The following is a 16,383-nucleotide window of genomic DNA, read 5'->3' as shown; positions in this document are numbered from 1 at the left end:
AGAAAATTCACCTATTTAATCATGTGCATATATTCATGTGTAACAAGAAAAGTCATCTATTCTGAAATATCTATCTCAGTTTAGTGATGAAATACAAATACTAGTATTATTCAATCTACCATTCTAGTTATTCAATCCCTCAGTTTTTACCATCATTCATTTATTCTCCTCTTGGATTTTTCTCTCGTCCACCTACTCCTTAAATCAGGGGTGGGAAATGTCTGGCCCTGCCTGGCAATACGGGGTGAATTAATTAAATATTTGACCAAATATAACAGGCTAATTTTTAAGTGAATAATTTTGTATGGCCAAGAATGATGTTATGAATATCCACATGGCCCATGGCAGAAAAAAGGTTCCCCACCCCTGACTTAGATATTAGTACTTCTTAGAACTCTATGCTTTCTTTTCTTCTTAATTTATTCCCCCAGAGTGATTTTATGCACGCCTGTGGCTCGATTACTACCAATCTATTGATATCACCCTGTATAACCTTCAGATTGACAAATACCAATAAAATGTGCCTGGCACATTTTCAGATTAACCAAAATACAACAGAGACACCACTTAGATGCAATATCAGCTAAGAGGCACGGTACCTCATTAATCTCATGTCATGCAATGCACAGCATGAAATCTAAGTTGCAGTACAGAGGATATTCAGATATGAATAAAAATAAATCCTTTATTCTCAGTTTCCCTATGCTAACATAGCCTAGTTCAAGTGTGTTCCTGAATTTATTGCTGTGGGACTAAAACAAGAAACTGCTGCCCAGATATCTCTGAAAATCATGATATCAACTCTTATACACAGTTATAACTCCAGAGCTCTTAAGTGAAATTCAAACATTGCCTACTGTACATCTTTACCTGGAAGTCTCATTGGTACCTAACACACTTCCTCAAAAAAGGAGCTGGTCCTCTTTATACATCATCTTTCCCAATGAAAGACACCACCATCCATTGGTTGCCCAGGCCAGGAAACTAAGAATCAGCGTTGACTTTTCCGGCTCCCTCATCCACTGCATCTAAGGGGAACAAAATTTTGTTCATTTATCCACTTTTCTCCATTCTCACCAGCTTGGTTCAGGCCATCATCATCTCTCACCGGTTTCAAACAACAGTTTTCAAAGTATAATCCCTACCTCTAAATCCATTTTCTACTTACTTTCCACAATTATTTTTCACACTGGTCCCAGAGTCTTCTTTCTAAAATGAAAATATGAATGTCTTTTATGACTTCCTATTATTTTCATATTAAAGTTCAAACTCCTTAACATGGTGTACTAGAGTCTCTTAGCAGTAGGGGTTCAAAGAAATAATCTATGAGAAAACAGAGGAAAAAGATTTCACAAAGCCACACCCTATGGGATTATAGGACAAAGCCTAGAGTGCAGTCTGGGAATTTAAAAGCCCTTTGGCATTCATAATTGCTCCAATATTCTCAGCAGCAGATGTATTTGCTTGCTTCCTTATCCAATCTCTAGTTAAGTATTACCAAGACACATCTGCTCTTTGTCTCTGCTAAATTTTCTCCTGCATACTTTCTCTTTATGTATCACATTCAACTTTCTAAAGAAAAAGGATCTAAGTAATTTAGGAAATCGAATATAGATGGTATATTCCATTTGCTATGCTTTTTGCCAGGAGGTGTCCTGAGCCACTGAAAAGAATACAGATCAACTTGGAGGATGGAACACTCTGGTCCAAAAAGCTGTGGTGAAGGGCAGTTGGTTTATGTGGCCAGGGTAAGAGATTCACATAGAAGAGAACATAAGCACCTGTAGTGAAGAAGATGAAGCAGAGATGTTAGTTGAATGAATTAATAAGAAATTGCAAATGTGTTTGTAAATGCTTCCCTACCCATTTCTTATGAGTAATTTTAAGTGTTTATAATTCAAAGTTTTGTGACTGAAGATTAAAACTGTTAAACTCCTAATTAATAGTTACTGTGGATTTAATTTTAGATTTAACTTAGTCTCACTCTATTATTTTTTCCTTTGTCACCCTTAATCCTTTTTCTGAATTATCTTTCATAAAATCAATTCATTTTTACAGTTTTCTTTGTCAAAGATTTTCACTTAATCTAGAAAATATTAGTCTTTAATGGCTCTTGGTATATGCTGTCAGTGTATTTCTTAAACCATGTTCTCCAAGAATCTCTAAAGTTTGATATTCAGAATTAAAACTTATAATTTGCTGACTGGTCTATTACATACTGACTTAATATTTCTTCACGAAATAAAGAAATAATTACACAGAAAAATTAGGAGTAGAGAATCTATAATTTACTATTTCAAACACTATGTTCCTAGACCTAATAATAGGTTGCTTATACATTTCACATAGCTATTCTCCAAAATTATTTTGTAAACCTTTTATTTTCTGCCTTCATTGTAACTGCTTTGAGAACAGTTATGATTCTTGCATGTGGTACATCAAAGTTTGGCTTGTGTTGTGTGAAATTGCAGTAACAGAGAAGTAACAAAGAAGGAACAGATTTTTCACAAGATCTTTACTACAAAGCTTCTGGTCCTTCCATAACTCATTGTTTCAATCAGCTACTGGAATACAAATGGCACAGAAATCGTTCTGCTATGAAGCCTGGCTGATGTGGTTCAGTCGTTGAGCGTCAACCAAAAGGTCACAGGTTCGATTCCCTGTGAGGACACATGCCTGGGTTTCCATCTCTATCCCCAGCAGTAGGCATGCAGGAGGCAGTCAATCAATGTGGGTGTTTCTCTCTCATTGATGTTTCTATCTCTTCTCTCCCTCTCCCTTTCCCTCTCTCTAAAATCAATAAAAGCATATTGAAACTTAAGTGGGGGGAAAAAAGAAAGAAACAGAAGCAACAGTCACCCCTGACAGATGTCCTCCACTCCCAGCAGCTCACAGAGTGTTCAACCAGCAAAGGGAGGAGGGGGCAGTGTACAGAACTGCCAGGCTCCTTCCACATTACAGAGGGAGAGCTTGAAATTCTGCAGCATTTTCACCAAAACAGAGGATTATAGACTCCTTCGTTCTGTGGTTGTGGTTAATTCTTTGGACATTTTTAATATTAACAACAATTTTAGAGGTATTTCTTCTAATAGCTGTGCTATTTTTATGCTACCTTAAGACTTTGTGCCTTATTCTTGCTTTCAACCTTGGTTTCTGAGCCCAAGACCACACCAGGTGGCTACACAGCTAAAATCAGGAACAGCTGCGATAACTATAATAATGACCCTCTCTATTTTAGCACTGACCGATAAGTGGGGACCATGACCTTGTGCCTCGTCATCCCAGCTCCTTTAAAATGACCTCGCTTATTGCCATGCCTCACAGTGGAAACCACACTGATGGGTCTTCGGGGCAGACATCATTCAGAGTCTTCATTCAGAACTGTTCTCCTGGACTTGCTTCTCGGTCCTTTGACGCCAGCCTTAGTGTCTGTATAAATTGGCTTCCTTGGGAGCAGGCCCTAAGGAGAGATTTGCTTGCAAGTAATTTATTAAGAATGAGTTCCCAGGAGAAGCCAGCTTCCAGGAAGCAGGGAAAAAGCCAATCAGACAAAGCCCCAGGGAGGTCAGGGGAACATTAGGCAATGGACTATCTCCCACATCAGCCATTGGCGAAGGTCCTTTGGCTCTCTGAGTATGTGGGGCAAAGAAACCAAAGACAGTCCTTTGGAGGAAGAAGCACGCTGAACGAAGGGGAGCAGAGAAGGCGGGACAGGCCCCACAGAAACGGTGAAAGGGATAAGGATCTGTACAGAATGCTCACTGCCCTGCCTCCCTGGGCCACGGTCATGCATTACCTCCTCTAGATCAACTCATTCCTGAGATCCTTTTATCCTGGCCTCCACTTTGAAACAGTGCTCCCTTGCCAGGCATACTGTAGCCCAGCAGTTTTAAACGGGGGCAATTTCCCCCTCCCATCATCCCCAATCTCCCTGTCCTAGGGCATTTGACAATGTCTGAAGATATTTTAGATTGTAACAACTTGGGGAGGGGACATTAATGGCATTTAGTGAGTAGTGGCCAGGTCTAATGCTAAACATTTTACAATCCACAAGGCAGCCACCCTAAAAAAGAAATATCCAAACCAAAATGTCAGTAGTTCCGAGGTTGAGAAACGCTGCATCTAGATTCAGTTGCAATGTTTTACTGCTTTGATCTGTGTTTGAAACCCTGGCTCATAACCCGAGTGATACCCCCATTTCCTAGGATCATTCTTATGAATCCTTCGACCTTTCCTCAGGCTGAATTAGTCCCTGCAGCCCAGTCTCATGTCATGCCCCCCTGCCTGGATCTCAGAATATTGCCTGCTCCTAAGTCCCTGTATCTAAGAGCTTTCTCTGCTCACATGGCTGAACAACCAGTTCCTCTGGCTGGATCTTGCTGAAGTCAGTCATCCATCCTGAATATCAATATCATCTGTTGTTAATCTGTTCTTAGATATCAAATGCCGCCTCCCGGTCTAGACTTCCTCTGATAGCTTCCATTTGATCTGTTTTCTTCTGGCCGGTTCTTCCCACTTTTCAACCTACTGCTCTTTCACCAAATGGGCACCTACAGTTTCACATTCCCATCCCTGCGTGTTAGCCCCATCTTCACGCAGTTAACACTCCTGTGTCTAGCTGCTTTACTACCCTGTTTCCCCGAAAATAAGACAGTGTCTTATATCAAATTTTTCTCCCAAAGTTGCGCTAGGTCTTATTTTCAGGGGATGTCTTATCTTTCCAGGCGGTAGGTCTTATTTTCGGAGGATGTCTTATTTTCGGGGAAACACGGTGGACACCTCAAAAGAGGTAGGCAGCCAGGTTGTTTTAGCTCAATTATTTCCTAACTGGGGAAAAATCAGGAGAGAGGTGGTCCATGCAGAGCAGCCTAAGTTCTCCTCTGAGCCTCAAGAGAGGTAATCATTAATCTTTATGGAGCAACTGTGTATGAAGTTCTCTTCTAAATGCATTTACTATGTCATTTAACCTTTGCAAAAAGTCCCGTGAGTTAAGAATCACTGTTTCTAGTTTACAGATGAGGAAACTCAGGCTCAAAGAGGTTAATGCACTTACTAAAGGTGCTATAGCTACTAAGTGTGAGTCAGAATTCCATCTCAGGCTTTTTGTCTCTAAAACTTGTGCTACTACTTCTTTTGTATTTCAGAAGATGTCCCATGAAAAATCTGGTGAAGCTTGAGGCCTGCCTTCTCCCTTAATCTATTTTGCAAACATTTTATTGGTTGGGACTTATCTTTTAGATGACTTATTTAAGAAGGAAGAATTTTAGGTTTGTCATAACAATCAATATATTTCCCTATGTGGAATAACATATATCTCATTTTAACTCTAAGCTTATTTTTCTGTCTCCGTGCCGTAAGTGCCATAAGTGCTTCAGTGGAAAGACCCTTGTTATTTATATCTATATTCTTGGCAATTGGCATAGGTATATACTACCTCCAGTAAACATTTGTTTTAGCTATATAGATTCTTGTCTTCAATCAAAGAGGAGCAAAGGTACTGAGAAAGTGATCAAGACAAGAATTCATGTAAAGGAAAGCAAAATAAGGGACTAGATTATACATTTTGCAACCTACTCCCACAAAGAGGACGGGATAAATCTGGTAGAAGAGAGGGCAATCCTGTACCTGCCACCATACATCTTTTCCAAATTAGCGGCTTTCTCCCTCAAGAAGCATTTGGTGAGTGAGTGATTGAGTAAATGAATGCTACTACTGTGATAAGATTTCTTTACGTATTCACATTTTCAGACCTCAACTGTATAAATACCTGGTCATTGTAAAAACCAGTGTGTAATAGTATATGGTGTGTGCCAGAAGTAAATGTTTCCTGTCTTTGACATAAAACCTGAATAACAACTCATAATTCTTTTTTTTTTTTTTTTTTTTAATATTTCATTGATCCTTTACAGAGAGGAAGGGAGAGGGATAGAGAGCTAGAAACATGGATGAGAGAGAAACATCCATCAGCTGCCTCCTGCACACCCCTCACTGGGGATGTGCCCGCAACCAAGGTACACGACCCTGACTGGAATTGAACTTGGGACCCTTCAGTCCCCAGGCCAACCCTCTATCCAGTGAGCCAAACCAGCCAGGGCTCATAATTCTTCTTGAGATCAATGAAAGCAATGTAGATTCTTAATAGATGACTTTGGTATCTAACTCCCCTCTCCCTCCAATTTTCCCCATTCCCTCACCTCCAGTCCTCAGTACCCCAGGTCTAGATTAAATGTTACCGTGGAGTTGAAAGCTGTGAGCATTAGGCAATTGTGGCATATTGTGTGCAAAGAGGTAAAGGGGCTGACTGAATTTTGCACATTTTTATTGTAAGACATTTGTGGGCAACTGATTTTATTGTTAAAAATTATTCTCAAGGCCAGCCTTTCGTCAAAATGGTGGAATGTGGAGCTTCCAGGGCCCATACCTTCACAAAAACACCAACCAACCAACCAATTAATTAATTTATTAAAAAAGACTTTCAGGATCAACTTTGTCAGATTCCGATAAGTAGTCAAAGGTTTATAGCAATCAAAAGAACTCTGAATCAAGAAAAAAAGAAGCGATTTAAACTAGTAGGAGAGGTTTGTGGTATTTTAGCCTGGCCTGTCCCACCCACTTCCCCTGCAGAGCTGAGCGGCTCTTCCAGAGCACAGTGAATGTGTCTGGTCTCAGTACCCGGTGCCAGAAAGAGCGAAGTGGACCTTGTACCCAAGGAATTGTCTGCTGTGCTTTGTCTGCGAGTTCCCTGAAGGACCAACACACAGTGGCCTTTCTTTCACTAACTCAGAACTCTCTCAGGGTGGAAACACAGCTTAGTGAGGGCATTCTTTGAAAACATTTTGAAAGGAAAACAACAAACTTAGGAATCGTTCTCTTGAATAGATAGTCTAAGTACTTATATATCTACACATATAAATATATATATATATAAATTATATATTCACATTTAGACTATATACATAATACAGAAATATAACTCTATATAATAGCTAATATGCTAATGGTCATGATGCACTCACAAGGTAACGACCAATCAGCAGGAGGCAGCATGCCCCAGCTAGGCATGGGGGTGGGTGGGGACTTGACTCTGGGGGATGTGACCAGAGGCGTGGGTGTTTCTGGGTCTCGCTGGCGTGGTGGATGGGCATGGAAAAGAGAGCGTGAATTGGAAATGCCGCAGGAAGCCACCCAGCACGCAGGAAGTCTGGACTATATTTTTATATTCACATGTATATTTAGGCTAGGAACTGTCAGATTGCTTTACAGAATCTGATCTTTCACCAGCAGCACATGAGGTTTCCTGTGTCTCCACCTTCCCACTAGCACTTCACAAAAAACTTTTTACTTTTTGCCAGTCTGATGGATTAAAGTCTTGTATCACTGTTTTAATTTGTATTAATCTACTTTGCAATGATTTTGTACATCTCTTTGCGCCCTTATTGAATTTGTCCATGTTTCTATTGGTTTCCTCATTGTTGGCTTGGAGACATTTCTCATACATTTTAGATATCAGCATTTCATCAGTATTAGACAGTATAAATGATTTCTCCCACCTTGCTATCTGTGTGTTAACTTTGTTCACAGAGTCATTCAGTGAAAAGAAATCCTTAATTTTGACAAAGTGCAACCTCATTCAGCAATCTTCATTATTTTCTCATTTCTTTAACTTAAGGTTTGTGCCCTCTTGTGGTCCTTTCCAACCTTCAATTTTACTCAACTTGTTTAAGTTGAAGAGCCAAGAGCTTGCATGTGTGGATTTAAATTTATCAGCCTATGCATGGTTTTCAGAGAAAGAAGCATTTTACCAATTAATATGGGTATTTTAAAATAGCTTTTCAAAGTTCTGCAGAGCCCATTAACAAAACTGGTAACTAAAGTGGACAGTATGGGGTCATCAGGGTTAGGGCTGGGTAATCCTTCCAGATGTTTTTAATAAAATAATAAATATGCCTATAAATAGAGACTGATTTGTCTCTTTATTATCTGTACTCTTGAATCTTTGACCAGTCCATTTGAAATGGGAAGTTCTGTAGGGATAAAATCTAAGGGTTATTCTTCACTCTGATTAGCATATGATTTACCTAGGTTTTATTTTTATTTAATTATGAGTCTTCATTGATCTTTTCAAAGCATAACAAGGCTTCTCCAGGACCCACAAAAATTTAACTAGTTGATAAAGGTTAGAAGGTCCTGGAGAATATGCCCCCAAAACTAATCTGAATTGTGTATTTTTTTTTATTATTGTTCAGGGAAATACTTTATCATATAAGGCAGATTGAAACCAATGCTTAAAAATTACTTATGGGAAGACAATTGAGGTCCTTCAACTTTCCTTCCTTGAGGTCCAAGTACCAGGGCTAGGGTCTTGAGTAACTATAGAAAGCTGGGGAGCCAGGAAAGTAGGAATAGGTTTGGGGAAAGGTGGGTCAGGACATGGTAGAAAGGGAGCCAGAAAGGAGTTTGGAGTTGCAGGTGGAGGAGGAGAGGAAAAGGAGGAGATGTGAATTTCTTGGAGGTCGGAATAGATGATGGAGTAATGGTTGAGGAGGACAAGTGGATCCTTGAGAGGTTAAATAGCTTCAGGCAAAGTAGACTTAGATTGTTGAAAGGCCTGATAAAAGTAAGACAGAGAAAACTACTTTTCAGCTTCTTCATAGCAAGAGTAGACCATCATGTAGAGGGGGTTTTAGATACTTAGATGCCAGAGCCTCCCACAGATGAACCAACCTGGGGAGACACTAAGGAGCCCAGAGAGAGGTCACTGGAGCTGCAAAGTACTCTGTAAACTTTTAACATTTTTGGAGACATTAAACTGTATTAGTGGTGGAACATTTAATCAGGAGAGGAGAGGAGCTCGGTGGAGTGAGAATTACTCATAGAATTCAGCTCTTATTCAAATAAACAAAAGAGACCTCACAAAACATCTAGGACTCCCACAACTCAACAGGAAAGAGCCAGGAAGAATTCCACTCAACAGAAAGAGTTAGGGATTAAATTCTCACTTAAAACAAACCAACAAAAATCAACCAAACGAACAACAACAAAAAAACCAAGATGACTTCCATTCAGGAAAATTCTTACTCAAACAGAGAAGAGCCAAGAAGAATTTCTCTCCAGGATTAAATCCATACTCAAAAAGTGCTGAGCTCGGCTGGTGTGGCTCAGTGGTTGAGCATCAACCCATGCACCAGGTTGTGGTTTGCTTCCCGTTCAGGGCCACATGCCTCCATTGCTGGCTCCATCCACAATAGGATGATTGATCATGTTTCTTTCTCATTGATGTTCCTTTCTCTCTGTCTCTCTACCTTCTCTCTCTCTCTAAAAATCAACAAAAACATATTTTTAAAAAGTGCTGAGATGTTTCTAAGGAAAGGTTTAGCACTTTTTCAAAATATTAAAAATTAAATTACATATAACCCAGCAATTCCACTTCTGGGCATATATCCAAAAGAACTGAAAGCAGGGTTTCAAAGACATATTTGTACATCCATAGTCATAGCAGCATTATTTATATAATAGTAGCCAAAAAAGGTGAAAGAAACCCAAATATTTATTGACAAATGAATGGATAAATGAAATGAGGTATGCACACAATGGACTCTTATTAGCCTTAAGAAAAGAAGGAAATTCTGACACAACATGGATGAACCTTGAGGGCATTACGCTAAGTAGAATAAGTCAATCATAGAAGACAAATACCACAATACTCCACTTATATGCGGGGTCTAGATTGGTCAAACTCATAGAATCGTAAGTAGAATGGCAGTTGCCAGAGGCTGGCTGGGGAGAGAATGGGGAGTTATTGTTTAATTGGTACTGAACTTCAGTTAAGATTGAAAAGTTCTGAAGAATGGTTGTACAACAATGTAAATGTACTTCATACTTCTGAACCATACACTTACAATGGTTAAATGGTAAATTTTATGTGATGTGTATTTTACCACAATTATATTTCTTTTTAAGTGTTTAAAAAGAGCCAATATAAATTTTGTCCAGAAAGATTCTTAACATGTTAAGAGCTAAGCCTGTTTTGTCTTCCTTCCCATTTAGCCTGTGATATCCAATTTCACTGATATGCTGGTGGCCAGGTCCAAATGGAAAGTATAGTGTCAATCACTGGTGACTGACAAGGCGCTCAATGTGTTAATCAAACAGAAAAGAATCAGAAGAGCCCCATTCAATAGAATCAAAGTAATTTATTACTGTGTTACAAGAGACAAATGTCTGGGTGACCAAATTAGTTGTGACTTAACCTGTGTGTCATTGGGCTGAATAGTGTCCCCTCACAATTCATATGTTGAAGTCCTAACCCTTAGTATCTCAGAATGTAATGATATGGAGATAGGGCCTTTAAAGAGGTATTGAAGGTAAAATAAAGTCACATGGGTGTGTCACAATCCAATATGACTGGCATCCTTATAAAAAGAGGAGATTAAGGCTCTATCTAACAGAGGGACAACCATTTCAGGACACAGGGAGGAGGCAACCACCTGTAGGCCTGGGATAGAGACCTCAGAAGAAACCAAACCTGTGGATACCTTGATCTTGACCTTCCCAGCCCCAAGAACTGTGAGAAAATAAATTTGTCTTGTGTAAGCACCCAGTGTGTGTTACTTTGTATGGCAGCCCTAGCTGACTGTGGATCTCAATATCCTCAACAATACATCTTGGATCTCAAGTTCCCCAGCCAGAAAGGCCACAAGGATTTGAGAAGCCAGCATGAATACCTGGCGAGATTAACTCTTCAAAGTCTTTTATTCACAGTATCATACTTTATTTTTTTATACTTGTTGATCCATTTTCTTGTTGGGCATTGTCCTTTTTTCCTATAATTTTTTTCTTCATTAAGAGAGGCAACAGTTTCCAACTAAAAAAACCTATAATTCATGTTCTGGAAGAAGATTGCAAATTAGTAGCTGCCTCTTTTATATTTGCCATAACTTGGTGACCTTTTGGTTTTGAGGGGTGGGAGAGATGACTACCCTCCCTGAAGAATTTGCAAACTGACATGTGATGATTTTCTAGTATAAAATACAATCTGGCTTTGCAACCTGGGTTTATATGTAGTTGTTACCATTCACTACTTTAAAATCACCGTGTCTATATGAAACTGGACAAATCATTCTGAGGGCTAAGATTTATATAATATAAAATTAGGAGTACTGTGAGAGCTTTTTAAAACCAAACTGACAAAATATATCATCTGCCAGATATAAACCAGTTATTTTATCTTTCATGGATAATTTGCCTTACAGCCAATTTTGTCCAGCAAAAATGCTTGCAGCAAAGATGTTTAAGGTGAAATTACTTAGAAGCCAGTCAACAACTCCTTTTTGGGTGTCCCCTCACACTATTCTATTTGACAATCTCTTGACAAGAGGTGCCATCATCACTGACTGCTCTGTCCTCTTCATTTTATTCATTCCACCCTTATTTCTCAGCATCCTCTGCCCTTACATCTTGGTTTTCATATCCAGCCTTAATCCTACCACCCCTCTGACCCTGGCCCCACATTTATACTTCCATTCTTCCTACTCACATCCGTAGTCTTTTCTCTTTTACAGAGGTATCCCTTGGCTTTTCATTTTCTGTTCATTTTCAACTTTAAAAAAAAATGTTTTTCAGAGAGTGAGAGAGATAGAAACATCAATGATAGAAATCATTGATGGGCTGCCTCCTGCACGCCCCACACTGGGGATTGAGCCCACACCCATGCATGTGCCCTGACTGGGAATCTAACCGAGACCTGGTTTATAGGTCCACACTCAACCACTGAACCAAGCCTGCTGGGCTCTACTTTTTATTCTTTATCAGTTGTCTTATCTTTGCCACCAGAGTCCTCTTTGTCATCAGAGCCTGACTCTCCCCATCTTTCTCTTTCTCAAACCTATGCTCCTCTCCATCGTCAGAGCATTTGTTGTTTCTGGGCGTGACCATGCCCTCACGTCCTTTGTTTTTATTCTTCCCTCTGGGGACCGCTCTCACAGCAAAGAGCTTTCCCCACTGGTTCCACTTTTGTAACAGACGTTCACTTACCTTCACAGCCGGCCTCTCCCCCTCTCATGAAGGCACACTCAGATTCTTGGCCCCTGCCCCTGTTAGACCTGTTTGTCTGTGAACTACATCTTCTCACATGATGACACCCTCTCTCAGAACATAAACACCTACCAATGATGGCCCAACCTGTGAATCCCATTGGCTCATTGATCATTTCTTCCCCAATTACTGATCCTCTCTGCACCATCACAAGCAACCTCTATCTCTTCACTGTGACTCAATCTGAGTTAATCCTCCACATTAAATGGAAATCAGCTCCATGCATCCTTCGTGACTGGCCTCTTCTCTCCAAGCCATCTCAGACATTGGGGGCTCATGCTTGTCCCTTTCTGCCCCCTGGATAAGGGAAGCATTTCTGTTGAGCTCAGTTTTCATGTCTAGAAGAAGTTGGTGGAGATGGCTTTAAATATTTCTACCATGGTCAAAGCATTCAGGAAAATATTGGGGAAAAGATCCCCATGCTTCTTAGCCACAGTCATAAGGCATCCCAAGAGTTAGTGAATGGGAAAACTCAGAGGAGGAGAAGAAGGAGAAGAGAAAGAAGGAGACGAGAAGTTTCCTGAATGTGTGTGTGTGTGTGTGTGTGTGTGTGTGTGTGTGTATATATATATATATATATATATATATATATATGGTGCAGAAAACTAAACTTAACCTCAGGGACTGTGGGCTTATTTCCATCCAGGAGAGTTGTTTTCATAAACATCTGAGTTTTTTCTTTAGAGAAAAACATGTTAGCAAGAAATTGAGGGACTTCAGGGGTCAAAGAGACCTAAGGAATAGGTCCAAATAGACCCTTGCTTCTCAACAACTCTCAGGAGACTTTGTAAGAACTAGTGACCTGGAAAATTACTGTATGGTAGATAAGAATCTATGTGGTTTAGGGGTTTCAGTAAGCAAGGAACTCCCCACACCACTAAGCAGGTTGACTGTCCCAGATCTACAATAGATTTAGGATAGGCATGCTTTAAAGAGCAGCTTCCTGGCAACTCTGGACACTCAGCCCAAGAACCAACCCAGGTCTATTTGATTGCATTGTCCATAGTTTCAGACAGTTTGACTTCTGGATCTCTGACTGTCATCTCAGAGTGGGGCCAGTAGAGACCCAGCAGCTTCCCAGGTACTTGCCATTGATAAGGAGGCCAGAGAGAGCATTCTGTGCCTGTGGGAGCATGCTTAACTTTAGGCTACAAGAAAGAGCCAGAAAAAGAATGCAATCTCAATGACGGAAAGAAAACTAGGTGTCCTAAAGCAGGAGAGAATGCTGGGGGGTGGGATAGGACAGAAAAAAAATGGGTTCCCAAAGTCAGAGAGAACCAACCTGCTCAAGCCAGTGAATTACCTGAGATTTGGTAAGACTCAGCCAGTTTTGTCACAGAACACATGGGGTTCTTCCGAAGGAAAATGGGGAAAAACATAAGGAGCTATTTTCAGTGACAGACAGGAAGGGGCAGGGAGTCCCACTGCCAATAGCCAAGTCAGTACCAGCTTTTGTGAAGTTCAGATGAAAATAGAGTTGACTTTCTGGGCTTTCAAGAACCTGAAGCTCAAGAGGTACATGCGAGTCTTAGGGTTAAGTCATGGAAAGACAGGGTGATAGTAAGAGCTTTCCAGCATTTGAGAAGTCAGAACAAGGAGGAACTGCAGGTCTAGGCTTGGTTTTTCTTTTTTTTTCCTTTTTAATATTTTATTGATTTTTTTACAGAGAGGAAGGGAGAGAGAGAGAGAGAGCTAGAAACATCAATGAGAGAGAAACATTGACAGCTGCCTCTTGCACACCCCCTACTGGGGATGTGTCCGCAACCAACGTACATGCCCCTGACCAGAATCGAACCTGGGACATTTCAGTCCGCAGACCGATGCTCTACCACTGAGCCAAACTGGTTTTGGCTAGGCTTGGTTTGTCATGGGAAATCCCATGTGTACAAGGCCTTTATCTATCCAGGTAAAAGGAAAGGGACAACGGCTCTATCATGCAACTATCAAGCAGGCCCTGAGGATGGGAGTAGTGCTAGCAGACACAGGGGCGATGAGAACTCAGAGTCATTTTGACAAAAATGTCAGATTTCCATGATCAAACAAAGAGATAAATAGTAATTTCCCTGTAAACATTCAAGAAACACAATTTTTTTTTTTTTTAATCACAGTTGAATTGGGTCTATCTTCGGGGAATGCATAGCCTGTTATAACAGTTGTGAGTGCAGGAAGACAAGAACTCAGAGAGCAAAGTGATAGATACCCTTTGCTTGGCATATTTCCCAAACTTTTGACATATGTGTACCCCTTCTATAATTTTCCTAACGCTGAGTACCCCTCGTACTCATGAGAACATAGAATTAGGCGCAGCTAAGCACGGTGCAGTGCATATCCCCACCAAACTCCGGTGCAATGCAAACTCTTCCCATATCCTTGGGGGTACGCATACCACACTTTTGGAAACACTATGACAACTGGACATGTTCTCATAATGTTCACAATCCCTGAGGGTGTGGTTTCCTCAGTAGTCCAATATGACCTTTACTGGTCTTTCCAAACTCAAGCAAAAACTCAGGGATGTTAAATAATAAGCCCAAGGTTGCCCATTTGGTAAGGCCTGGTGCCTTGAGAGTATATAGCTTTCATTCCTATTCCTAGTTGAGATTGTATGCTGAATGTAATGCTAGATAATTGTTATTTGCAGTTCCAAGAAGTCAAATCTTTGTGGGAAAACAAAATGGAGTTCTATCAGTAGAAACTTATTCCAATTTACCTGTTGTTTTTATTTTAAATATTTTTCTTTATTGCTTTTTACAGAGAGGAATGGAGAGGGAGAAAGAGAAATACTGATTGGCTGCCTCCTGCATATCCCCTACCAGGGACCAAGCCTGAAACCTAGGCATGTGCTCTGACCTGGAACCATACCAGCAACCTTTTGGTGCACAGGATGATGCCCAACCAAGCCACACCAGCCAGGGCCCAGTTTACCTGTTTTAACATGACAGTACAAATCTTAATTTTTATTATGCATCAGTTATACAGCTTAAAAATTAAAAAGACTTCACACATCAAATTGAAAACCCTTCTTTAGTGTGGGTCGTGGAAAAATCAAAATTAACTGCAGCAAACAGCTGGATAATCCTGACCCCTGCTGGCTGGAACTGACAGCAACCAGACTATCTCAGATTAATTGTGCTAACATAATAATTATTATTTTTTTAAAAAAATTTGATTTCAGAGAGGGAGAGAAATAAGGCACATCAATGATGAGAATCATTGATTGGTAGGCTCCTGCACACCCCCCACTGGGGACCAAGCCCACAACATGCATGCACCCTGACCAGGAATTATCAAACTATGATCTCCTGGTTCATAGGTCAAGGCATAAGCTCTGAGTTGCACCAATTGGGCAGACTCAGATAATGGTTTATGAAATTGGAGGAAAAAAAAGAACATAATCCATATCTGCTGAAGACAGAACATAGGCTTTAAGTGTAAGTCTGTGAAGTTATGCTCATAAACACCTGTAAAAGTCCCATTTGTTAGTATATAACTGGATTCTAGTATCCAGTATGAAATTTTAATTTTCAAGCTTACCATCACACTAAGACTTCTGCTTCAAGTATTTTATAGGAGCTAGGGGGAAAATGTACACAAATAAGCAAGTATTAATTTGACTTGTATTACTCATTATTCTTTTGCTAAAAATCTCTCTCTATATGAGTAATATGCAAATTGACTGGATGGTGGAACAACAGGTCAGCTATGATGTGCACTAACCACCAGGGGACAGATGCTCAACGCAGGAGCTACCCCTAGCCTGCAAGCCCAGATCACCGGATGGGGAATGGGGAACCAAGGGTGGGTGGTGGCAGACACGGGTGGCACCAGGGCCCTGATCATCCCACCGGTTGCCCCATACACAGAGGGCAACGGGTGGTGGGGCTGTCAAGAATGTGGGAATGACCAACCTCTCTGTTCCTCCCCAACAGGCAGGCTCTGATTGCCCAATTGGGAACCAAGAACCAGGTGGTTGGTGGCAGACCTGGGCAGCGCCAGTGCCTGACGCCCCACACACAGAGGGTGAGGGGTGGGACCAGCTGCCAGCAGCTGGGGAAGATTGGCCCTGATTGCAGGCCAGGCCGAGGGACCCTACCTATGCATTAATCTTGTGTGCCAGGCCCATAGTGTAAATGTAAACCTTATAACTTCAAAAGCTAAATTTGAACCTTTCATCGAAGAAGTCTTTTATGGGCTTTTGCTTAAGTAATTTTCAGGACACTGATAATTCACCACAGGAATGAAGGAATTCGGGGCATGAACGAAATACCTGTGGGAAATGAGTTAAAAGGA

This window comes from Pipistrellus kuhlii, unplaced genomic scaffold (assembly GCF_014108245.1).
Source record: "Pipistrellus kuhlii isolate mPipKuh1 unplaced genomic scaffold, mPipKuh1.p scaffold_m20_p_3, whole genome shotgun sequence".
NCBI lineage: Eukaryota > Metazoa > Chordata > Mammalia > Chiroptera > Vespertilionidae > Pipistrellus > Pipistrellus kuhlii.
Note: the sequence above shows the minus strand (reverse complement) of the source record.